The sequence below is a fragment of the Cupressus sempervirens genome, chromosome 9 (assembly GCF_028749045.1).
Source record: "Cupressus sempervirens isolate cs-2001-9-10 chromosome 9, ASM2874904v1, whole genome shotgun sequence".
NCBI lineage: Eukaryota > Viridiplantae > Streptophyta > Pinopsida > Cupressales > Cupressaceae > Cupressus > Cupressus sempervirens.
In genome coordinates this window covers 193,054,991-193,081,497 of record NC_143126.1, presented here as the reverse complement: position 1 = coordinate 193,081,497, position 26,507 = coordinate 193,054,991, and positions in this window count along the sequence as shown.

Here is a 26,507-nt window from a genome sequence, read left to right as displayed (position 1 = left end):
ACTCAAACTCTAACTCTAACCCTCACTCTAACTCTAATTATACTCCTAAACCTAACCCTAACCCTATATATAAACCTAACTCTAATCCTATTTCAAATACTAAACGTAATTATAACCCTAACCCCAACCCTAATTATTACCTTAACTCTAACTCTAACCCTAACTCTAACTTTACTCAAATTCTATCCCTAACCCTAACTCTAACACTATCTCTAACCCTGATTCTAATCTTAATTCTAACTCTAACCCTAATTCTAACCCTAACACTAACACTAACTCTAACTTTATTTCTAACCCTACATCTAACTTGATCTCTACTTCTAACCCTAGCCCTATCCCTAATTCGTAACCTAACTCTAACTCTAAATCTAACTCTAACCCTAACTATATTTACAATTGTAACTCTAACTCTAACTCCAGTTGTAACCTTAACCCTAACATTAACCATAACAATAACCTTAACCCTAAACCTAACTCTAGCTCTAACCCTAGACCTAAATCTAACTCTAATCCTAACCCTAACACTAAATCTATCTCTAATTCTAACTCTAGCTCTAACTCTAACTCCAACTCTAACTCTAACTCTAACTCTAACTCTAACTTTGACCCTACCCCTAACTCTAACTCTAACTCTAATTGTAACACTAACCCTAATTGTAACCCTAATTTTAATGCTAACTCTGACTCTAACCCTAACCTTAACCCTAACCTTAACTCTAACCCTAACCATAACTCTACTCCTAACTATAACATTTTATGTAACAATATCCTTAAATAAAAATAAATTTAAATTATCCAAATTAAATACCATATATATCAAAAAAAATTAAAATGTCAAAGAATAATTTTATAGTAACTTTAAACAACTATAATTAAAAACTATTCAATAATTTAATGTAACTTTATACAACTATATTTAAAAATAAATAAATAATTTGATACTAAACTTATCAAAAATAGAAAAGTTAAAAAATACATTTACTATTATGTTGCAGCTATATATATATTACACCAAGAATAATCAATCTTGAGGTGCCTAATTTCATAAATCCCAACTAAGAAACAATAACCCTTAGATTAAATGAAAATAGGCACCTCGAGAAGGATTACTCTTAGGGTAATATATATAGGTATATATAAGCTGGTAGATTGAGGAATGCAACACAATCTCTTAGCTCTCTGTCAACTCTCATTCTTCTAGTTCTCAAATTGAAGTTCTGGGTAAAATCTTGAACACTATTGTGCACCTTTTTAATCTTTTAACCCTCACCACATGGTTTATTGTACTTTAGATTGTAGAACTTAGTGTTCAATTTTGAATCATGCATGAAAGCATACATTGTTACATTCTAGATAACTTGTTGTATAGAATTACTTTCAATTTTTAAGTGAATACACGATGGACAAAACAAATCGTATATATATTATTTAAATTGTAGAACTAGAATTAAGATTTAATTTTTAATTAATCCTATAAACTTCTATTTGTAATAGTGTAGAGTTTTTTGAAATTTTTAATGACTGCATACCATGATGGTGAACAAAAACACCAAGAGTATAATGGAAAAAATAAGAGAAAGAGATAATAGACTTCCATAAACTAGTTAAAACATAAGGTTTTATTGATGAATTTCATGATATTTATGATCCTATTATCTGTGGGAAAAAGAGTATCATGGAAATTCAATATTCACTTGAAAATAAGTGGAAAGATCCACTCAAGGAGACAAAATTTTGTACATTTAAAAATATTATATGGTTAATGAAAAAATTGCACCATGGGTTGTTTGACTAGACTGCATGGTGTTACCTCATGTATTCCCTTGTCCAGAAATTATTATTGCCCATGGTAAAATGTAATGCCCCACTTGGGAACCCAAGAAAAATCAACCCCACATGCTACAATGTTTATTGAACTATTTTTTTAGAGTTTAGACAACATAAAATAACAATGCAAAAGTAATATACACATACACATCAGTTATACAAATAAAAATACAATACATATTTTATTCCTTAAGGGTTCCTTCATGATGAGTCAAGTTTAAGAAGTTATATTAATTAGTTTAAGTCCCAAGTACAATGTCATGATCACAAGGAAATAATAGGTACACCATCTCATAAGAAGATGCATAATCACAACTAATACAATACATTTAATGAATAGCATCCATTACACATGTCATAGGGTATGCAAGAATAGATACAAGTACATAAAAATGCAAGATTCATGAAAACATATATATAGATCAACTGAAAAAAAAAAAAAAAAAAAAAAAAGTCTCCAAAATAAGAATAAGAGTGATAATGATATAATGTCATCCACGAATAGACCCAAATGAAAAGAAGTCACCACTTCTCAACTGTGTGGTCACCTAGTCAAATTTCCATTCTTACCATGTAGAGAAGATCATGAATGATCCATGCACAGCTAATCAAACCATAAAAGAATCCTAGTAGCTAGAACCATTTCAAGGGTAACAAACTACTATTGATCTCAAATTAGTTTTAACAAGTGAGTGTCTATACAAGTCATTTATTTAGTTCATGTTGAACAAGTAGTACATGTGAAGCACAACATGTATAAGATAGATCATGTAGAGTCCACAGTGAGTACTGAGTGAGTGTTGAGTCACTCATGTGCTAAGTCACTCAAGTGTTGAGCAGATAGTGTATGTCGAGTGATACAGGAGTCGAGTAAGTGATATAGGAGCTGAGTAAGTAGTGCATGTCAAGTGATGTAGATGCTAATGTTAGAAATGCTTTAGAATAATTGAGAGGGGGGGTAAATTTTTTATTCAAGGTCCAAATGTCCTAATAAATTTTTTTCACAAAATATAGTGAGCCCATTTAACTAATCATGCATCCAAGTTTAAACTTTCTTACTTAGCAAGTTATTGTAAAATCAACATGCAAGAATATCACATAAAGAATCAACATATAACATAGTGATTTACGTGGAAACCCAATTTGGGAAAAACCACCAGTAACATGCTACTCAATTCTCACTCTTCTAAAGTGATGCCCTGTGAAAGGCCTACCTTGTTAAATGCTACAACACATTGTTAAATGTGACCTAGTTAAAGGATTTCAACCACCCTATTAGAAGTGAGCTTGGTTAGAGGGCTTTAGAACATTCACTTGTAATGCCACCCTATCAAAGGATTTACAAATTATTGTTAGACCAACCTAAGTCCATAGGATTTTTACCCTAACTAATACAATTTTTAGAGAGTAAAAACAAGGGCTTTTGACCTGATACAACTCACAACTTAACTTGCAAATTTTAGATCTTAGTTCAACTCTCAAACTTTGCCTAGCTTTTAGTCTTTGCAACTCTGATAGCTTGTCCTCCTTTCAAGCTTCATCTCCTTGAGTCTCCATGCTCAATGTACCAGTGTAATCACCTCTGTGGTCACCTATCAAAGTAGAGTCTATGTACTCTCTCTCTCCCTCCCTCTCTCTCTCTCTCTCTCTCTCTCTCTCTCTCTCTCCTCTCTCTCTCTCTCTCTCTCTCTCTCAATGCCTTCACCTTGATATCCAACCAACCACTCAACTTGGCAACTCAGCAACTCTTGTTTCTTGACCTATAACTCCTTAAATAGAAGTTTGGAATACTTTTCCCACTTTTAATTTCAATTTGAATGAATTAGGTAAGATTCAATGAATCTACCCCTTATCTTATTTATTCTAGAAACATTATGAAGAATCCACTTGTATTCGCCCAAAAATGGTTTATCTAAAATTCTATGCCACCAGCTCATCGTCCTTATCCTACATCTGGTTCACAAAATTCAAGGTATCAAACTTGTCGACTCAAATCTGGTGAATCTTTGACTTTTTAAATAATGCAGAAGCTCGGCACTATTGAAATTCTAATGCTCAGTGCATATTGTGTTACTCGGCACCTACTATGTTTTACTAACACTCGACACCTATGTGGATTCACTCGGCATCAACTAAGTTTTACCAATGCTTGACACCTATTACATGCTTGGCACCTAAGCTTGCTTAGCTTCTTCTATTTCACTCAGCACACACTAGATTTGACATTTGCTCGACACTTACTAAAAATATGCTCAGCATGAGCTAGCTTGCTCGGCATTCACTAATGAACTTAGTCAAGCTTTGCAGATAGCTTTGTTACAACTTATTCCTCCAAAGTTTCTAAGTGTATCCAACCTCTATATCTTCAAGTGTGTAATCAATACATCATTTCACCATTGTCTTAACTAATCCTTGCACTTCATTACAAAACCATAACTCAACTTATCCCTTAGGTACTTTTGTTACATTTTAATAATTAAATCATCTTCATCAATCAACTAAGTGATAGTACTTGGATCTTATAAGCAATTTTCATTCCAACAAATAGTAGGTTTGACATCAATGACAAAACAATAATTGAAAGCATTCTTTATCAACAATCTCCCTCTTTGCAAACAATCTCTCTTCTTCAGTAATGATCTTTTCAATCAGATCTCAACAATCTCCCTCTTTGGCATTGATGGCAAACCAAATTGATCAACCAAGTTATCAAAATGCTAACTAGATTAAAATAGTAAGTCAAATGCCAAAAAGAAAACTTTATCCAAAACTATTCATTCTATCAGCAATTTTGAATTTATTTCCAAGTATTAGGAATTTCTCTTTTGTTGATACACTATCTTCTCCTTTTTGTTCTACTCCCTCTCTATTATCTCTACTAATTCCTTTGTTTCTACTTCTCCCTCTTGGTTGTTGTTTCCTTTTTCCTTCCTTTCTACTATTGTTCTACTACTTCTCCCTCTTCGCATTATTTCTCCCTCTACATGCATTGATCAATTTCTGCTATTTTGATATCATCTACTTCTTTTGATCAGTTGAGCTGTGTCTCCCTCTTTGACAACAATGTCAAAGACATACTATTTGAGCATCTTATCATTCGAGTGTAGTATTTGTAGGCACCTCAATTTCTCCCTTTGCTACCTTTCTTGTGACTTGTTTGGAATTTTAGTACTTTAATTACTTCAAGCAAGACCTTAAGTAAGTATCCTCTGCATCAATTTATATCATTTCAGCAATCAACTCATTTGACACAAGGCATTTTTTCTATTACTCAAATAGCCTTGGATAGGGGTATCACCCCTAACTTACCTCTAAGATACTCAAATGCATCTTTAGGTAATGCTTTTGTGAAGATCTTAGCAATTTGTTCCTTTGAACTGACATATTCCATCCTCCCTTGCTTGTCTTCCACCAATTCTCTTACATAGTGATACTTAATTGCAATATGCTTTGTTTTAGCATGCATCATAGGATTCTTTGATATGTTGATGGAACTTGTGTTATCACAATAGAGTATCACATATTTAGTCAGCTCTTCCTTCATACCTTGCAACAGGTGCTTGATCCACACAATATTGGTATAGTTGATAGTAGCAGCAACATACTCAGCTTCTGATATGGATTGTAAGGTACAAATTTTTTTTTTGCTAGTCCAAGTGACCAATCTTTTACCTAAGAAAAGTGCTCCTCCATTGGTGCTTTTTCTGTCATCAATATTACCTCCCCAATCCGCATCAGTGTAGGCTTTCAACTCAAACTTTTCACTTCTCTTATAGTATAAGCCAAAGTCATTTGTTCCTTTTAGACACCTCATTATTTTTTTAACTGCCATAAGATGATTTTCTCTTGGGTTTATAGAAAATCTTGTCACTATTCTAATAGCTAATACAATGTCTAGTCTACTATGCACAACATACTATAACTTTCCAATTTTAGATCTGTACATTGTCTAATTTACCTCAGCTAATTCATCGTTCTTGGATAACTTATGTCCTATTACCATTGGTGTACTGACTATTTTTGAATCTTCTAAGCCAAATGTCTTTAGTCTCTCCTTGATATATTTTGATTGGGTCACAAATATGCCATGTTTCAATTGATGTACTTGCAATCCAAAAAAGAATTTGATTTCCCAAAACATTGACATCTCAAGCTCATGTTTCATCTGGTCAGCAAAATCTTTGCATAGGGCATCTTTTCCTCCAAATATTATATCATCAACAAAGATTTCAGATATCAAAATATCTTTACCTTTTTCTACCTTGATATACAAGTTGTTGTTGTCATCTATTCTCTCAAATCTTATCTTCACAAGATATTTGTGCAATCTCTCATACCATGCTCTAGGTGCTTGTTTCAAACCATTGAGTGCTTTATGCAGTTTGCAAACCATATCTTTGTTGTTGTCATCAACAAACCCCTCTAGTTGTTCTATGTAGCCTTCCTCTTCCAATATACCATTTAGAAAAGAGGACTTTACATCCATTTGGTAGACTTTAAAACCTTTGTAGGCAGCATATGCAAGTAGTGTTCTTACTCCTTCCATCCTTGCAACAGGGATGAATGTTTCCCCATAGTCCAATCCTTCTTCTTGTGCATATCCTTTGCAAACTAGTCTTGTCTTATTTCTTGTAATCTCACCATTCTCATCTAGCTTGTTCCTAAACACCCACTTGGTACCAATTACATTCTTATCAATTGGTCTTGGAACTAAAGTCCAGGTTTTGTTCTTAACTATCTGATCTATCTCTTCTTCCATAGCTTTATGTCAATTATCATCTTGTAGTGCATCTTTCACTATTTTGGGCTCAATCTTGCTCAACAGACATGATTCATTTCTTAGTCTATTCATTTTCATTGGTCTGGCTTTTTTGTCACCAATGATTTTTTCTACAGGATGATGTCTTCTCACATACTTGGATAACCTTGGTTCTTTCCTCATTTCTAAGTTTGGTATTTCCACTTCAGAGTCACTATGCACATCTCTTTCAGGTATTTCATCATCTCTTTCATGTGTACTAATTTTAGAATTAGAATGTGCATTATCTTCATTCTACAACTTGTCTTCTGAATGTAGCTCGGCATTCATTGGTTGTGACTCAGCTGATACTAAAACTTGTTGTTGATTCCTAACTTGATTGGAAACTTCTTCTTTAGCAGGCATTCCTTCATAGAAGTATACAAAGGATCTGTACTCTTCTAGTTTCTTGGTTTTATTAGCTTGAACTTTTGCATGCTCATTAAAATTTATATTTGCACTCTCCACAATCTTGTTAGTGTTAGTATTCAAACACTTATATGCTTTACTTCTAGTGGAGTATCCAAGGAATATGCCTTCATCACTCTTTACATCAAACTTGCCATTTCTAGTATCTTTAAGAATATAGCATCTACAACCAAACACTTTGAATATTTTACATTAGATGAGTGACCATACCATAATTCAAAAGGTTTTGCATTTGTATCTTTCTTGACTTTTACTTGAGTCAATGTGTAAACAGCTATACTTATAGCTTCTCTCTAGTACTTTAGAGTAACATTCTTGTCCATCATTAATGTTTTGGCATAGTCTATCACTGATCTATTCCTTCTTTCTACAATTCCATTCTATGGTAGAGTTCTAGGTGCTAATGTTTGTCTCTTGATTCCTTTGTCATTGCAAAATGTCTAAAACTCTTTTGATGTGAATTCTCCTCCTCTATCTGATCTTAGGCACTTCAGACTCTTTCTTATTTCCTTCTTAACCCTAGTCAAATACCACTTAAACATTTGAAATGCATCAGATTAATGCTTTAAGAAAATGGTAGTCATCATCCTAGAGTAGTCATCAACAAGCAACATTATATATCTATCTCCTTTGTAACTTTGCACTTCTATTGGGCCACACAAATCAGTATGCACTAACTCTAGTACTTCTTTGGAAGTGTAGGTTTTGCTTTTGAAACTTGACTTGGTCATCTTCCCTAGTTAGTACTATTTGCAAATTGTATTTTTAGGCTTCTTCATTTTAGGCAAACCTTTGACTTTCTTCATTTTTCTGATGCTAATCAAATTCTCAAAGTTGACATGACATATCCTTTTATTTTGTAGCCACACATCATCAAATCTAACAAGATAGGATGCATCTTTCATATCTGGGTAAAAAAAATTACTCCTAGTTTTTTCTCCTTTTTCTATAAGATTTCCATTAGTATCATAGATTTTGGTAGTTTTGCTTCCAAATTTTACTTTGCACCCTACATTGCCTTATTGTGACACACTCAACAGATTGTAGTTCAATCCTTCAACATAGTATGCACTATCACATGAAATTTTCTCTGTAAGCTTAATAGAACCTTTTTCTTTGATTAGACATGGAGCATCATTTCCAAATCTAACACTATTTCCATCATACTAAGTAAAAGTAACAAACTTACTTTTGTCTCCTGTCATGTGATGTGAGTGTCCACGATCTATGATCCACCTATCATTTTTGTTCATATAGGTTAACAATGTTCTTGCCTTATCTTCATCTGACTCATCCTTCATGGCTACATAGACTACATCATCATTATTTTCATCAGAATCCTCTTCTTCAATAATGTAGCACTTTTTGCCTTTATCTTTGTAATCTCTGCTATCATCTTCTCTTTTGTTCTTGTTCTTGTTGCCTTTTCTATAGTTCTTTTTCTGTGTGCATCTTGCATCAATATGTCCTAATTCATTGCAATTAAAACATATGATGGGAAGCTTACCTTTTAATTTACCTTTGCCTCTGTAAAATCTTTTGGCCAGTAGTACTTCCAATTGTTCGACATCTTCTTCATCTATGTTGCTATCACTGGATGCATACTTTACCTTTTTCCTCTTCTTCTTTGGTTTTACCTCTTTAGTATCTTTTATTGATAGCTTAGCCTTCAAAGTAGATTCAATATTCTTAGATCTGTTGTTATCAAAGTTATACAACTCAAATGTAGTGAGTCTTCCCACTATACCTTCAAGAGTTAGCATGTTTCCTGGTACACATCTTAATTCTTGTATGGCTAAAACTCTAATAGCATAGATGGGGAGCAAGGTTCTTAAGAATTTTCTATTAGTAGTGTTATCATCTATATGACCACCCAAACTTCTTATTGCACTAACTACTTCTTTCACTCTAGAAGCATATTGAGCAACGTTCTCACCTTCCTCCATTCTCATGTCATCAAAATTTCCTCTAAAGCTTTCTCTTTTTTTTCTTTGAACATTCTAATCTCCTCCATAAATATCAATCAAGGCTTTCCACATCTTGAATGTAGAGTCACATCCCTTGATGTCATCAAATTCAGCATAGTTGAGGGTAGAGACAATCTCTAGCATTGCCTGATTGTGCTCCTTCTTTTTATTCATATCTTTTGTAGTGGGTATAGCTGGATCAAAATGTTCCACTTCAATTGAGTTTTGTGCATGGTCACTTATTGATCCAAGGTGCAAATTCATTAAAATTTTCCATGCATTGAAGTTATCTATGTTACGCTTGGGAACTTCTCTCTTGGACATCTTGATCTTCCTACTTCTAGTACCTTTAAACCAAATCAATAGATAGCTCTGATACCAATTGTTAGAAATGCTTTAGAATGACTAAGAGGGGGGGTGAATCTGTTATTTGAGGTCCAAATGTCCTAATAAAACTTTTGCACTGAATATAGTGAGCCTATTTAACTAATCATACATCCAAGCTTAAACTTTCCTACTTAGCAAGTTACTGTAAACTCAACATGCAATAATATCAAATGAAGAATCAACACATAACACAATTATTTACATGAAAACTCAATTTGGGAAAAACCACCAGTAACATGCTACTCAATTCTCACTCTTCTGAAGTGATGCCTTGTGAAAGGCTACAACACACTGTTAAATGTGACATGGTTAAAGGATTTCAACCACCCTATTAGAAGTGGGCCTGGTTAGAGGACTTTAGAATATTCACTTGGAATTCCACCCTATTAAAGGATTTACAAATGGTTGTTAGACCAACCTAAGTCCATAGGATTTTTACCCTAACTAATACAATTGTTAGAGAGTAACAACAAGGGCTTTTGACCTAATACAACTCACAACTTAACTTGTAGATTTTAGATCTCAGTTCAACTCTCAAATTTTTCCTAGCTTTCAGTCTTTGTAGCTCTGACAACTTGTCCTCCTTTCAAGCTTCATCTCCTTGAGTCTCCATGCATGATGTACCAGTGCAATCACCTCTATGGTCACCTATCGAAGTAGAGTCTTTGTACTCTATTCCTCTCTCTCTCTCTCGATGCCTTCACCTTGATATCCAACCAACCACTCAACTTGGCAACTCAACAACTCTTGCTTCTTGACCTTTAACTCCTTAAATAGAAGTCTAGAATGCTTTTCCCACTCTTAATCTTTGCACTTTTAATTTTAGTTTGAATGGATTTAGTAAGATTCATTAAATCTACTCCTTATCTTGTTTCTTCTAGAAAAATCATGAAGAATCCACCTATATTTGCCCAAAAATTATTTATCTAAAATTCTGTGCCACCAGCTCATCATCCTTATCCTACATATGGTTCAAAAAATTCAAGGTAACAAACTTGTCGGCTTAGATCTACCAAATCTTTGACTTTTAAAATAATGCAACAACTCAACACTATTAAAATTTTGATGATCGGCACATACTGTGTTACTCCGCACCTACTATGTTTTATTGATGCTTGACACCTACTATGGATTCACTCGAAATCAACTAAATTGTATTGATGCTCGGCAACTATTACGTGCTTGACACCTGAGTTTGCTCAGCTCCTTCTTTTTCACTCAGCACACACTAGATTTTGCATTTTCTTAGCACTTACTAAAAATTTTCTCGGCATGAACTAGCTTGCTTGGCATCCACTAATGAACTTAGTCAAGCTTTGCAGATAACTTTGTTACAACTTATTCTTCCAAAGTTTCTAAGTGTAGCCAACCTCTATATCTTCAAGTGTATTATCAATACATCATTTAACCATTGTCTTAATTGATCCTTGCACTTCATTAAAAACCATAACTCAATCTTTCCCTTAGGTACTTTTGTTACATCTTATTGATTAAATCCTCTTCATCAATCAACTAAGTGACAGTATTTGGATCTTATAAGCAATTGTCATTCTAGCACATAGTAGGTTTGACATCAATGACAAAACAATGATTGAAAACATTCTTTATGAAAATTCTCCCTCTTTGCAAACAATCTCTCTTCTTCAATAATGATCTTTTCAATCAGATCTCAACAACTAAGTCATAGTATAGAAATTAGTAAATGCCAAGCATTAGAGACTTTAGATGCCGAGTAACACAATTTTGACATAGTTGTTTGTAATGGCACAAACTACTATGTAAACCATTTTTTAGCTGACTTAAAGATTGAATTATGATATTTTATGATAAGGATGAATCTTAAGTTGGAATCCCTATGAATTACATGCATCCAATTAGGTAACCTAACCCTATGAATTAAGCAAAAAAATGTATTAATCACAGTCATTGATTCATACCTAACCCTAATTAACCTAAGTCTTCTTAAGGAGGAAAAAAACTCTAAACTTCATATGTCCATGGAGAAAGTGAAGAGAGAAGTCTTGCATGCACAAATAGAGCATTCATGGTGGCTAAGGAATTGTGAAGTCAAATTTCATTATAGAATCAATTAAAAGGAGAATAGAGGAAGGGAATAGTATATAGCAGAGAGACATATGATCAAGAAGGATCAAGAATACATTAGTTTAGAGGTGATCTGTCTTCAAGAAATAGAGTACTAATCACAAGATCAATGTTTAGTCATTCTAATAAGTGAATCAATTAAATCTCTTAATAGATTAATCCTAATAGGTTGTATTGAAGTCCTATAACAAGATGCTTAATTAATTGTGAGTCAAAGTCATTCAACAAGGCACACTTCTAGCAGGGTGTTGAAATCCTTTAGTAGGGTGAGACCTAATAGTCTTTGTAAGCCTTTAATAGGGTAGACCTTTCACAGGGTAGATCATGTTTCATGATCAAACATTGTAACCTTCATTGGATACACTTTATTACTATAGCAGTGAAGATTTGTGGGTGTCAACCCCACCCCAATTTTACCTTCTCATTGAAGGGTTTTTGGGTAATCATATATGTTGTCATATATGTGTGAATGCTTTCCTATTTACATGATTTAGATTCATATGCTTTACATGGTATTTCAGTTTACTCATTGAATGTATGAAATAGATGTGTGGTGAATGTTTTATGAGTTAAAGTTTAAACTACCGGTTCACCCCCCTCTCAGAGGTTTACCTTTCCTATTATAATTCCAACAATTCGTATTAGAGCCTTGTTCTCTAAAAGAAAATTTTTGTAGCTTTGAGGAAAGATCTTCAAAATGGAAATCTATAAGTTGGGAAAGATCATTGAGAATCAGGGAATCGAAATATAACTCATTCTACATCAACTAAATGAAGCAAGAGAAAACCTAAAGAACTATTTGAAGAGAAGGAAGGAAATTTCCATTGAGGAGAATGACAGATAGTACAAAGAAATGGACACTACCAAGCTATTTGCTAATGGAGACTCCAACAAATTTAATGCAATAGTTGCAAATATAATAGAAAAGAATAGAGCCCAAGCCGATGAAATCGAAAATCTCAAGTTAGAGCAAGAATCACCAGCCATACTACTATGTGAGATGACAGAACAAAAAAAGAAAGCTATGGAAGACAAATCCATGATTGAAGAAGATAAAAGAATTTTAACCAATATATTGGAAGAGAAATCATCAGAGCTAACCAAGATTTCCAACATGCAATTAGATACTTTGAGTCAAATGTTGAATGCCAACTATGAATTGAATGTCAAGCAAATTGGGATAATAGCATTGAAGTTGCAGAATGAGCAATTGCATAATGACCTAAAAAGGGAAAAGGAATTTGATGAAAGTTTCAATAAACTAAGTGAAGTCATCAAATACTTTGAGCAATTATTGAGATACCCTAAATCCAATAATGATACATCTGGACTGGGATACACAATCACTAAAGAAGGAGAATCATCCAAAAGTGCTAAAGAAAGGAGAAACAAAGGTAAGAACTCCAAACTTGCTTGTCATAATTGTGGTAAGAAAGGACATACTGCTAATATGTGTAGGAGGAAGACTGTAAATTAGAATTTCAAGCATAAGAGCATGGTTCACTACCATAAGTGCCAAAAACAAGGTCATCAGGCATATGAATGTAGAACTATGACCATGCACACACAAAGATTTGAAGGATATTGTTATAACTATCAAAAGTATGGACATAGAGCATTTGAGTGCAGATTGTAATCAACTAAAAATAGTCGTCTAGACTATGAGCCCCCTTTCTAGCATTTTTCCATAATTTATCTATTGGTTATTTTTTATCAAAGCCTCAAAAATCTATTTATTCTATTATAACCTATGGTATGACCACATTATCCCAAGTTCATATTTAATTAAAAGAACATGTCCCCCTTTTTAATTTAATAAAATTCCCCACTTGTATCTTATACTAAGTGTACACACATAAAGCATTATTCCTATTTTAGAAATAAAAGAAAAAGAATTTTGTCTACACATAAATGCACAATTTTCTATGTGAGAGGAATCTTCTATTTTTAAAATAACTTTAATTCTCCTCCACATATTTCAAATCCTCTCAAAATTCAACCATCAATTGTGATTGGTTGAGATGCTTGTGCACATGAATCAATAAAGATGTATTCATCTCCCTTTATTATTCCTCTTTTGCCTCTTAATCTCTACCATCCATTTTTCTTTAAAAGGGAGGCTCTTTCCTTAATAAATAAAAAAACTTAGTCTCTCATGCTATTGTTATGCTATAGGTTTTCTTGGTGATTTTGGAGACATGGAGCATTCTTGCATTTTTGCATTTTACCTTAGCTCTCATTCTACTTACATTATGGCATACTTTTTAGCTTGGTTTCATTTATGCTTTATCTTAGTTCTCTTTGTTAGCTTGCATTTCATTTATAATAGCTTTCATTTGCATTGCATTTTATTCTAGATTCTTGGATATTGGCACTCTTGCCTCTACTCTTTGAATATCTCATTCTATGGTGCACCTTGCAAGGGTTGCATAGTTTGGTTCATTTGAGAGCCACCATCTCATAGCCTTTGGACATCATAGACAGAGAGCTATAAGCTATCTCTTGAGACTCCCTCTTCCATGGGTTCTCTCAAGAATAATGGTTTATAGAAGTGAGACACTTTTATGCACACATTTTTGGCACCCACCGTGGGGCTAGAACCAAGTTTCTAGCTCTATTTTATTGCTTGAATTTATTTATTTTTGTTTTGATCAATAAATGGACGAAGCCTAGGAATATATTTTATTAATGATAAAGAATTTTACAGGTCCTCCATTCAAATGTGCACTGGTAGGAAAGAACAGGGAAGAAATCCTCTAATCTTTCCTGGGACAAAAGTTCTAATACATACAAAGAGCAAAGGGGCATACCCTAGATTGTAAAATATCACATAATCCTTTGGTAGATCATCCCATAAAACCAAGTTTTAATTGCATATTAATCCTTCAATAGGATATTCATTACAAATTCCATTTGTGTCAATACTAAGATTCTTGGTAGTCTTCTTGCAGAGGATCAATTAAGTGTGGAAGAATGTATACAATCTTGTATCAATTTTTCTTAGTCCTATAACCAACAATACAGAAACCAAAGAAACAGCTAGAGGGAAATAAATCGTTAGTATGGTTAGTGAAGAAAGGGTGAAAAATTGAACCATACTAAAGAAATAGGGGAGAAAAGAAGAAAGGGAAAGGAGAAAACTAATAGCCTAAAAGAGAATGAGAGGATAAATATAATAGTCAAGGAGAGATGGAGGAGGGAAGAGTAGAACAAAAGACAAAAGAGCAAGAGGAAGCAGATAAAGAAATAGAAGGGTGAACAAAGTAGAAAAGGATATTAGGTAGCAAACCCAAGTGAAACTAATGGAAAAAATATAAAGGATAGCAGGGCTAAATCGAGGAACAAAAAAAGTGAATACATAAAGACCCCATAGAGAAGCTGTAAGACATTATAAATGGACCAATAGGAGCATCTAGAAAGATGAGATGCCACAAGAACTAAATTAGACCTAGAAACAAAAGAAGATAAAAGAGAAAGGAAAGAAAAGATATGAAAGAGAGTGATAGAGAAAATATATAACTGTCTAAAAATAAAAAGATATAAGAGAATATATATATATATATATATATATATATATATATATTTGAACTAAGAGCACTAAGGAAAAAGAATGTGAGGGAGGCAAGGAGCTAAAAGAGCAAGTAGGGGAGATCCAAACATAGGTATGAAATAGCCAAAGGGAATCAAACCCGATGAATAGAAATAAGATAAGAGACCTCCAAAATAGAGAAAATCAAATCATAGACATCAACATCTCAAATGTACTATAGTCAGATAATACCATTTATTTTCCAATTCATCCTCCAATTTTCACAAGTAGACATCATTTTATCAATGAGACAATGATTTGTTAAATGTGCATCTTAACCAAGTGAATTCAAAGCCATTAGTAGAGTTAGCTAACCTATACATAAGCCAATATCAGAACTAACAACCATTTCTTCTAAAAAGAAAATCAAACAAAGTGCTCATGCATCAAGGGAATGTGTAAATTAGACAGAGTAAGCAATAAAACATAAGAATTTATAAAATTAATTTCCTGTCTTGTATTCATTTAAGACTGGATCCTAAATAAAAAGAAAAACCATATTACTAAGAGAAAATTCACAACCATATTTAAGAAGCCGGTAGGTATAAAAATGAAAAATTGTTTGCAAATAAGGGTTGGGGGATGGAGTGATACTATGTATTTGTGAACATATTGACATATTTAAGTAAATATAAGCATATATATATATATATATATGAGCAGACATATATATATATATGAATATATCTATGTGTATATGTCAGTATGGTCAAAAATATATAGGGGTCACCCATAGAGGATAGGAGAGGTCAAAATCTAGGTGGATAGAGATAAGGTACAGTAAAGAAGGGGAGGAATCAGGGGGTGAAAAAGGGGGGTAGGTTGGGTTTAGCAGGGGGAATGTTCAAAAAGATTTTTGGAAAAACCTAAGAAAAGGAATTGAAGGGATGGAGATATAAGTCATATGAGCCTGAAATGAAAGTAGGTTAGTAGCTCAGCACCCCATTGTGGGAAAGTTTGATTAAAAAAGGTCTAGTTTTCTAAAAATATTGCCGAGTTTGGAGTTGAGATTCCAATTCAGTAGGGTTCAATATCTCATCTTATAGGTAATACTAAAATGGTGAACTACTAGGGAAGAGTTGGATTTAAGTTAATTGTCAAGCAAAAGATCTAAATCTACAGATTTAAGTTTAGGAATGAAGATAAGTTATTAAACTTATTGGAAGGCTCTAGCCCAAAAACTATCAGATTAGATTGAATCAGAGGAAATTTTTCCCATTGGCACCTACATTAGCTAGTTGATTAGCCATTCCATTGCCTTCCTAAAAAATAGGTATAACCTATGTGTTATCAAATTGATCGAAAAGGTTAAGCACTTCTTCCAGTTTTGACTTTAAGACCTAGTTTGGAGTGCTCTATTTTCTAATGGCATTAAGAACTATCTGCGAGTTACCTTCAATAATTAGCTTGGTAATCTTAAGAGAAAGACAAATTTGAAGACCAACTTGCAGGGCTTCAACTTTGGCAAGGTTATTGGTGGAAGAGCCAATATAGTTAGCCTATTTAGCTAACCAGTTTCCCTTGTCATTATGGATGATGCATCTAATCTCGGTCGTGCCTAGATTACCTCTTGATGCCCCATCAAAGTTAAGTTTGGACCAACCACATGGGGGGTGTCCATTTACAAGTTTCTCTAGCCATTTTATTATTTTTTGCATAAATGAGTGGGTGGTTAATTAAGCCAATCTAGTATTGTTTAATGGTGTTATCCCATTCTAAGAAGGAGCCTTCCTCTTGAGGGACTTTCCTAAGGTATGTGTTTAAAGTTTATATAATGCTAGCCTCTGCTTTATTAAAGACCTCAAGGTTTGTTCTCTCTTGATCTTGTAAGGTTCTCCTATTCCTCTCTTTCCATACTTCCCTTACTAGGATGGATGGGCAGATATTCCACATTTTGGTGTAAACATCTTTAAAAATATTAGAAGGCCAACTTATGAGGAGGTCCTCAAAAGAGTCTAGGAAGGGTCTAGACTAATCTAGCTTTTTTTTAGCCATTCCCAACATATTTGGGTATAAGGATAGTGGAAAATAAGGTGATTGACATCTTTAGAGGTATTCTTAAAAAGTACACATCTGGAGGGGCCCTCAATGCCCATTTTTCTAAGTCTATCAGCTGTTAAAATCCTATTTTGAGAGGTTGTCCATAGAAAATAATCTGCCTTAGGCAAACAAGCAAGGTCCCAATAGATATTTATTGTAGAAAAGCGACATCCCAGTTATATTCCAGAGAAATAACCTGATACCCATTTTAACATTGTATTTAACATCTTTGGAGGTAGCCCAAATAAGTTTGTCATTTCTTAGTAGTTAGTTGGTTTTTTTGGAGAAGATGTTATTTTCATATAGCTTTTTAACTTCAGAATCTATGTCAATATCATCAAGGTTTTTCCATACCCATGTGGGAGTGCCATTAGTATCTTTTTTAATTTTATAATCGCTAACTTTGGAGCCCCACAATTTGACCATCTGCCCTTTAAGATTTATTGCAAAACCCAATTTGCCAACCACGGGATGCCCATCCCATGAATCCTCCTAGAAGAGAGCGTCTTCACTATTACTAATGTCCCAAGTAAGGTGATTAGTAATCAAGGATCTACACTTGGTTATTAAATTCCAACTTTCTAAGCCCATGGGCAGCTTCCTCATTCTGAATAAAGTATGATCCTCTGGATTCAGGTATTTGTTATAAAGAATTTTTGCCCATTTTTTGTTTCTTTCAATGAAGAGCCTCCATGCTAATTTTGCCCCTAATGCATGATTATGCCAGAGTGTATTTTTGAAACATAGGCCCCCTAATTTCTTGGGCTTGTATAACTCTTCCCATTTAATTAGAGCTCTTTTATTTTTTTTGTTTTTAATGTCATCCCAAAAGAAGTTTTGAAGTCTAGAAACAAGCTTCTAATTCATAATATTAGATAAAGGTAAACATGAAAGAGGATATATTGGAATGGTGGACAAAACTAATTTGATTTTAATGGCTTTGCCCATTTTAGTGAGCCATCTGTCCCTCCAACCCCCAATTTTGATATCCATTTTATCCAAGATACTAAGCCAATCTTTGTTGTTTTTATGGGTTTTATCTAAGTTAATCCCTAAATATTTACAAGGGAAGGAACCTTTTTTATACCCAATAATTTTGCATATTTGAGTAGCAGTTTCAAGACTGGTATTTATGAAAAAAATCTCTAATTTATCAGCATTTACATTTTTTCCTAATGCTTCCATATATGTTTGTATAATCGATTTGAGGTTTTTGGCCTCGTTTATAGAGCTTTCTCTAGGTAGGATGGTGTCATCAACATATTGTTGGTGAGTAATATTAGGAACATTTGTAGTGATAGTAATACCATTAATTTTACCTTTGAGTTGTGCTTTTGAAATGGCACACCCAAAGGCTTCTACCATGATGATGTATAGGAATGGTGAAAGAGGGTCTCCTTGTCTAATACCATAGAATATGTCAAAATATCCTTCTAGAGATCCATTAGTTAGAATAGAGACATTGACTTTTGAGATACATTTGAAGATGAGGTTGATCCATTGAGGTGTGAAACTAAAAGCTTCAAAGGTTTTGCACAAAAACCTCCAGTCTATTTTATCATAAGCTTTCTTGATGTCAAGTTTCATGAACATGCTTGCTTGTTTTTTTTTTTTGGCAGAGTGTAGCATATCTTGGAAAATGATTATACCATCAAGTATCAATCTTCTAGGGACAAATCCTATTTTTTCTTCTGAGATAATTTTGGGGAGGATCAGTTTCAGCCAATTAGCTAGGATTTTGGTCATAACTTTATAGATGGTATTGCAAAGGCCAATTGGTCTAAAGTCCCCAGGATTGTCTGAGTTATCCTTTTTAGGTATTAGGGTTAGAAAGGTGTTATAAATTTCCTTTAGTAGTGAACCACCATTTTTGGATGCTTTAATGGCATTCAAGAGATCAATTCCAATGATGTCCCAATATTTCTAGTAAAAAAAGGCCTGAAAGCCATCTGGTCTAGGGGAACTGTCTGGGTTCATACTAAAAAGAGCTGCTCTAACTTCTTCAAGAGAAATGGGGGAATTTAATATTTTATTGTCTATAGTAGTTGAAAATTTTGGAATAGCTTCCAAAATTTTAGCTTGTGCAGATAAATTGGAGCTATCAACATTGTTGAGGGAGTTTTAGAAATGGTCAACCAAAGTCTTGGCTATGCATTTGGGATTATCAGTGGTGAAACCTAGTGAATCTGTTAGACGTGTGATTTTGTTAGAGGATATTTTATATAGAGTACTATTATGAAAATATTTTGTATTTTGGTCTCCCTCTTCTAGCCATTTTTCTCTAGATTTTTGTCTCCAGAACACTTCTTCTTTTGCTAGAATTTCTTCTTGCTTGGTAAGTAATTCCTTTTCTAGAAAAAAAGTTGCATTGGTCATTGTTGGATACAATTGTCTAATTATGTGTTGTTTTTGATGTTACACAAATGTCATATTAGTTGGCAGTTGTTCTTACCAAGCTCACTTGGTCAACAAATTGATTTTCCTTGTCTACCAAGCATTCCTGAAGATTACTCTGCGTAGACAATGTCTACCGAGCTCACTCAAGTGTCGAAGGAAATTGTGATAGAAAGTAGTGTTAACCGAGTTCTCATGGTTAACAAAGGAAAGTTGGTCAGAGGTTAGTGTTTACTCAGTTCACTCAGTTGCCAAAGGATTTTGCAGGTTCACAGTGTTGACCAAGTGTCTGTTGGTTAACACGGGAAATCATTTCAAGATCAGTGTTTACCAAGCAGGGTTAGCTAATGAAGGATTTTCTTAATTTTGGGAAATGAAGTTTAATTATTGATTCCAGCTGACTATGGTAATGTTTATTGGTAATTGTAAGTTGTAATTGGGCTGACTTGATAATTTGAATGGTATATATGAAAGGTCAAGTTGAGATTCTAGTGTGTATGAGTGAGTATGCAAGTGTATTGATTGTTTGAAGAGGAACGTGTGAGAAAATTTGAAGGATGATTAGATATCCTTGAGGAGGAACAAAGTTATATTTGATCAAAAAGGATCTAGTGTGAAGCAGAACTGAGATCTATAATCATAAATTTAGTTGCATCTCATTCAAGTCATTTCATTATTACTTTCTCACCATTATAGTAATGATTCCAAAATCTCTTAACAAAGTTGGTTTAATAGCTAGTTGTAAATCCTCTAACAAGGTGATAGTTCTATTGAATTATTCTAAAGACAACTTGCAAGGCCACTCCTTATAGGGTGATTAAATCCTCTAACAAGGTCACACCTAACAATGTGTTTTGTGCCATTTAACTAGGTTGGCTCCTAACAGGATTCACTTCAGAAGAGTGAAAATTAGTAGCTAGTTACTTGGTGGTTTTTTCCATATTGGGTTTCCACATTTGATCTAGTGTCTCATGTGTTCATGTTATTTCTTTTATGCTTGCATGTTAATCACTGTGAATGTTTAAAGATCTGTTAAAGTATAACATACACTGCACCTACCAAGTTATAGCATTTTATGTATGTTTACCGAGTGATAGCAGTAAATAGTTTTATCAGACATCTAAGGGATCTATGGATTTGTTTTTGTGGTAACTGATTCACCCCCCACTCTCTCAATTACTACATCTATATTTCCAATAATTGGTATCAGAGCTTTTGGTGCTTGTAGGAAAGGTTTCAAGGACCTAAGATAAAGATCAAGATGTCTTACAAGAGAGAAATTCCAATGCTTAATAGAGATAACTTTTCAGCATGACAGGGTCTCATGAGACTTCATATGGCTTCCATTGGTGATTTAGGATTGAAATACCTTGATAAAGAGTACACAACTCCTTCTAGTACATTATCTATTGGTGACATTGCTAAGAAAAAGACTCATAACACCATGATGATAGACATTGCATCTACTTTAAGCTATGAGGAATTTGATGATATCAAGGACTACAAAACTGCCTTTAAAATATGAAACAAGCTAAAGGACATCTACTGTGGTGATGAAAATGTGAGGAAAGCCAAAGCAAAAAGCCTTAGAGGACAATTTGATCATATGAGAATGAGAGAGGATGAAAAAATTACAAAATATGTTGAAAGGATCAAAGAAAGTGTCAGTGCAATTAAAGCTTCTGGAGGAGAGATCAAGGAAGAAATAGTCGTAAATAAATTTCTTAGAATATTGTTTCCCATTTATGCAATTAGAGTATATGAAATTCAAGAAAGAAGATGTGAGACAAATCATAAGATAACTTTGGATACCCTGGTAGGAAGATTGATAGCCTTTAAGCTAGATAACTATGACGATTATGTTCTACCTTCCAAGACTATTGAATCAGCATTTGAGGCCAAGCTTTCACTTAAAGAAAAAGGAAAGAAAATAAAGGACAATCAGTCAAAAAGTGAAGAAGAATTAGAGAAAAGTTATGATAGTGATCTTGAATTTGTTGAAGCTCTACTTGCAAGGAAATATTCTAAAGACAGAGGAAAATATAAAGGTAAAGTTCCCCTAATCTATTTTTCATGTGAAGAAATTGGTCATATTGTAGCCAGGTGCCCAAAAAAAGAAAGCAAGGATGAGAAGAAAGCTCATAAATGTAATGGCAAGAAGGATTTCAACTCATTCAAAGAAAAAGGTAAGAAGACATGTTTTATGGCTAAGGATTCTAATAATAGTGAAGATGAAATAGTTTACATTATTGTGAAAGATGAATCTAATGATGATGAAGAAGATAAGATGGCAATTATCTCTCATGTGAGAAAAAATGATACATGGATCATAGATAGTGGATGTTCACATCATATGACTAGTGACAAAACAAATTTTGAACACTTTGAAGACTATGATGGTGCTAGTGTAAGGTTTGGAAACAATGAAGCTTGTTGCATAAAAGGGAGAGGACGAATCTCATTAACCAAAGAACTTGTATGTGATAATGCCTATTGGGTTGAAGGACTAAAACATAATCTATTGAGTGTGGCATAGCTAATCAACATTGGATTCAAGGTGGAATTCATGCATGGAAAGGAAAGACTATTGGATGACAAAGGAAAATTGATTGGATCAAGCAAACAGACAAAAGGTAACTTGTTTTATCTTGATTTTGGTGAGTGCTCAAGTTGAAGAAATTTGGTTATGGCATAGAAGATTATGTCATGTAAATTTTGATAACATGGTAAAAATAAGAAAATTCAAGAAAGTAAGAGGCATTCCTAGTTTAAAGAAACCTGATGTTGGTTTATGCAGGAATTGTCAGATTGGTAAAATGGGAAAGACTAGCTTTAAAAGTAAAACTATCAGTCTGAAGATATTTTGGAAATTGTGATTGTTATGTATCTAAGAGAGAAGTTAGAAGCATTTGAGAAGTTCAAATGGTATTTGGCCAGAGTAGAGAAGAAAACAAGAAAAAGATTAAATGCTTGAGGTCAGATAGAGGTGGTGAATTCATCTCCAATGAATGCAATAACTTTTACATTGAAAGAGGAATCAAAAGATAGGTATTAGCCCCTGGAACTCTTGAGAAGAATGGAATAGTTGAAAGGAGAAACAAATCTATCATAGGTTGTGCAAGGACTCTAATGATTGAAAAGAACATTGCTATCAAATACTGGAAGGAAGCTATCAGCACTGCAGTTCATACCTTAAACTGAGTACAGTTGAAGGACTCATTCAAAAGCCCTTATGAGTTATGGTATGGCTATAAACCCAATGTAAGTTACCTAAAAGTATTTGGAAGTAAATGTTACATCTTGAAAGAATCTAGGAAAGGAAAATTTTATGTGAAGGGTGATGAAGGTATATTTTTAGGATATTCTCGCAAGAGTAAGGCATATAGATGTTTGAATTTGTCTACTCATAAAATCATAAAAATTGCACATGTGAAAGTAGATGAGTTTGTAGAAAGGACTAAAGAAGAAAGCAAAAAGGAACCAGAAGATTACAGAAGATTTTTTTACATTGAACCTGATACATTGCCAGACACATCTGTCAATCAAGAGACTTCTACTCCAGAGTCTTCCTCAATTGCCGAGTTACAAGAAGTTCAAACTAAGTCACAAGGAGTTGAGTCACATTCTAAAGCTACCAAGCCAATGTCTACCGAGTCTAAGAAAGAAGAACTCGAAGTTGAAGTTCAAGAGGATGAAAATACAATTCATTCAAAAGGAAAAGAACCTATATTGGCCAAGTATGTCAGAAGGCATCATGCACTAGATTAGATTATTGGAATAAATTAGAAGGTACAATGACAAGAAGTAAGCTATAAGGTACATGTTTACTTGCTAATTTTGAACCTAGAAATGTCAAAGATGCATTAGAGAATGAAATTTAGATTGAGGCTATGAATGAAGAGATAGAGAAAATAGAGAAGAACAAAACCTAGACTCTTGTACCTAGGCCTAAAGACAAAAATGTGATTGGAACAAAATGGATATTCAAGAATAAGTTAAATGAAGATGGTAAGGTATCAAGAAACAAAGTTAGATTGGTATGTAAAGGCTATTCTCAAGAAGAAGGCATTGATTATGGGGAGACTTTTGCTCCTATTGTAATATTGGAAGGTGTTGAGACCTTACTTGCATATACAACACACAAAGGATTTAAGTTATATCATATGGATATTAAATCTACATTTCTCAATGGTATTCTTGAAGAAGAAATCTGCATTGAACAACTTGAAGGTTTTGTTGAACCAAACAAAAAGGACATGGTCTAAAAATTACACAAAGTATTGTATGGTCTAAAACAAGCTCCTATAGCATGGTATGAGAGATTGCATAACTACCTTATTCAGATTGGTTTCCAAAGAACTAATTATAACAGTAGTTTGTACATCAAGGAATGACCAAATAACAAGATTGTTTTAGTAGAAATATTTGTGGATGATACTTTATTTACTAGGAATGATGATCTATGCAAAGATTTTTAAAACAAATGAACAAAGAGTTTGAAATGTCTTTGTTTGGTGAGATTAAGTTCTTTGTTGGTCTTTAGATATAGCAGAGCAAGAATGAAATCTACATCACTCAGTCTAAGTATATCAAAGAAATACTCAATAAATTTGGTATGGAAGATTCAAAACCAATTGAAACCCCCATGTGTATCGGATTAAAGCTTACCAAAGATGATTCAAAAGAGGTAGATCAAACCTTATATAGATCAATGATCAGAAAATTATAGTATGTAGTTCATACAAGGCTTGATATTACTCTTGTAGTTGGTATAGTGGCAAGATTCTCGACAAAACCTAGAGAAAATCATATGATGGCAATCAAAAGAATCTTGAGATACTTGAAAGGTACTAAAAATTATGGATCGTGGTATAAACTTGGAGGAAATTTGGACTTAAAAGTGTTAATTGATGTTGATTGGGTAGGAAACATTGATGACAGAAAGAGTACAAGTGGTAGACCATTCTTTCTTAGAAAGAGGTTGGTATCTTGGACAAGCAAAAAGAAAAATTTGCACATCCCAATCTACAGCACAAGTAGAATATGTTGCAGTAGCAGTGAATTGTTCTAATATTGTTTGGTTTAAATAGTTGTTGGAAGGCATGAAGGTTGAAATAAAAGAACTAGTTGTTATGTTTTTTGATAATACAAGTGCAATTAACATATCAAAGAATCCATTGATGCATTCCAAAACCAAGCACATTGCTATAAAATACCACTTTGATAGAGAATTGGTGTGAGATAAAGAAATCATATTGGAATATGTCCATATAAAAGAATAGATTGCAGACATATTCACCAAGCCATTACCTAAGGATGCATTCTTGTATCTAAGAGGTAAGTTAGGGGTCATTTCCCTATCTGAAGCTCACTAAAATAAAGTTTTAGTGATGCATCAATAGGAACCAAGTTGAAGATCTATCAGTTGATGCAACATAGTCAAGGAAACATTGCATATGAATTAGTACTCAAGGTAAGTTGATACTCATTTCATATGTGTTGTATTTGGCATGTGTTGTCAAAGAGGGAGAGTTTACTATCATATCTTTCTAAAATTTATTTGAGGGAGAGTTTACTATCATATCTATTTGGAGAAGAAGCTATGTAATTCCTTCACAGAAGGAGATTACTGCATTAGTGAAGTTTGTGGCATAAAATCTAAGAGGGAGAAAATTTCTATCAGAGAAAGCCTTGTTTTCAAATTCCATTGTGCTATGACATGTTGTGTTGCCATCAATGCCAAAGAGGGAGATTGTTGGATAAAATTGTCTAATTGTGTGTTGTCTTTGATGTTACAAAAATGGCATATTAGTTGGTAGTCAGTTCTTACCAAGCTCACTTGGTTAGCAAAGTGATTTTCCTTGTCGACCAAGCATTCTTGAAGATTACTCTACGTGGATAGTGTCTACCGAGCTCACTCGAGCATCAAAGGAAATTGTGATAGAAAGTAGTGTTAATTGAGCTCTCATGGTTAATGAAGGAAAGTTGGTTAGAGGTTAGCATTTATCAAGTTCACTCAGTTACCAAAGGATTTTGTAGGCTCATAGTGTTGACCAAGCATCTATTGGTGAAGCAAGGTCAGGCAATGAAGGATTTTGTTAATTTTGGGAAATGAAGATTAATTATTGATTCCAGCCAACTGTGGTAATGTTTATTGGTAATTGTAAGTTGTAATTGGGCTGACTTGATAATCTAAATGATATATATGAAAGGTCAAATTGAGATTCTAGTGTGTATGAGAGAGTATGCAAGTGTATTGATTATTTGAAGAGGAAAGTGTGAGAAAATTTGAAGGATGGTCAAATATCCCTGAGGAGCAGCAAAGTTATATTTGATCAAAAAGGATCTTGTGTGAAGCAGAACTAAGATCTATAATCAGCAATTCAATTGCATCTCACTTAGTTCATTTCATTGTTACTTTCTCACCATTGTAGTAGTGATTCCAAAATCTCTTAATAGAGTTGGTTTAATAGCTAGTTGTAAATTCTCTAACAAGGTGACAATTTTATTGAATTGTTCTAAAGATCTCTTGCAAGGCCACTCCTTATAGGGTGATTAAATCCTCTAACAAGTTCACACCTAACAGTGTGTTTTGTAACCTTTAACCAGGTTTGCTCCTACCAGGCCTCACTTTAGAAGAGTGAAAATTAGTAGCTAGTTACTTGGTGGTTTTTCCCATATTGGGTGTTCACGTTAAATCTGGTGTCTCATGTGTTCATGTTATTTCTTTTATGCTTGCATGTTATCACTATGAATGTTTAAAAATTTGTTAAAGTATAACATACACTGCATCTACCGAGTTACAGCATTTTCTGTATGTTTACTGAGTGACAGCGGTAAATAGTTTTATTAGACATCTAAGGGATCTGTGGATTTTTTTTTGTGGTAACTGATTCACACCCCCCCCCCCCCCCCCTCAGTTACTCCATCTATATTTCCAATAGGTCATACCCTTACTAATGACTTCAGCATT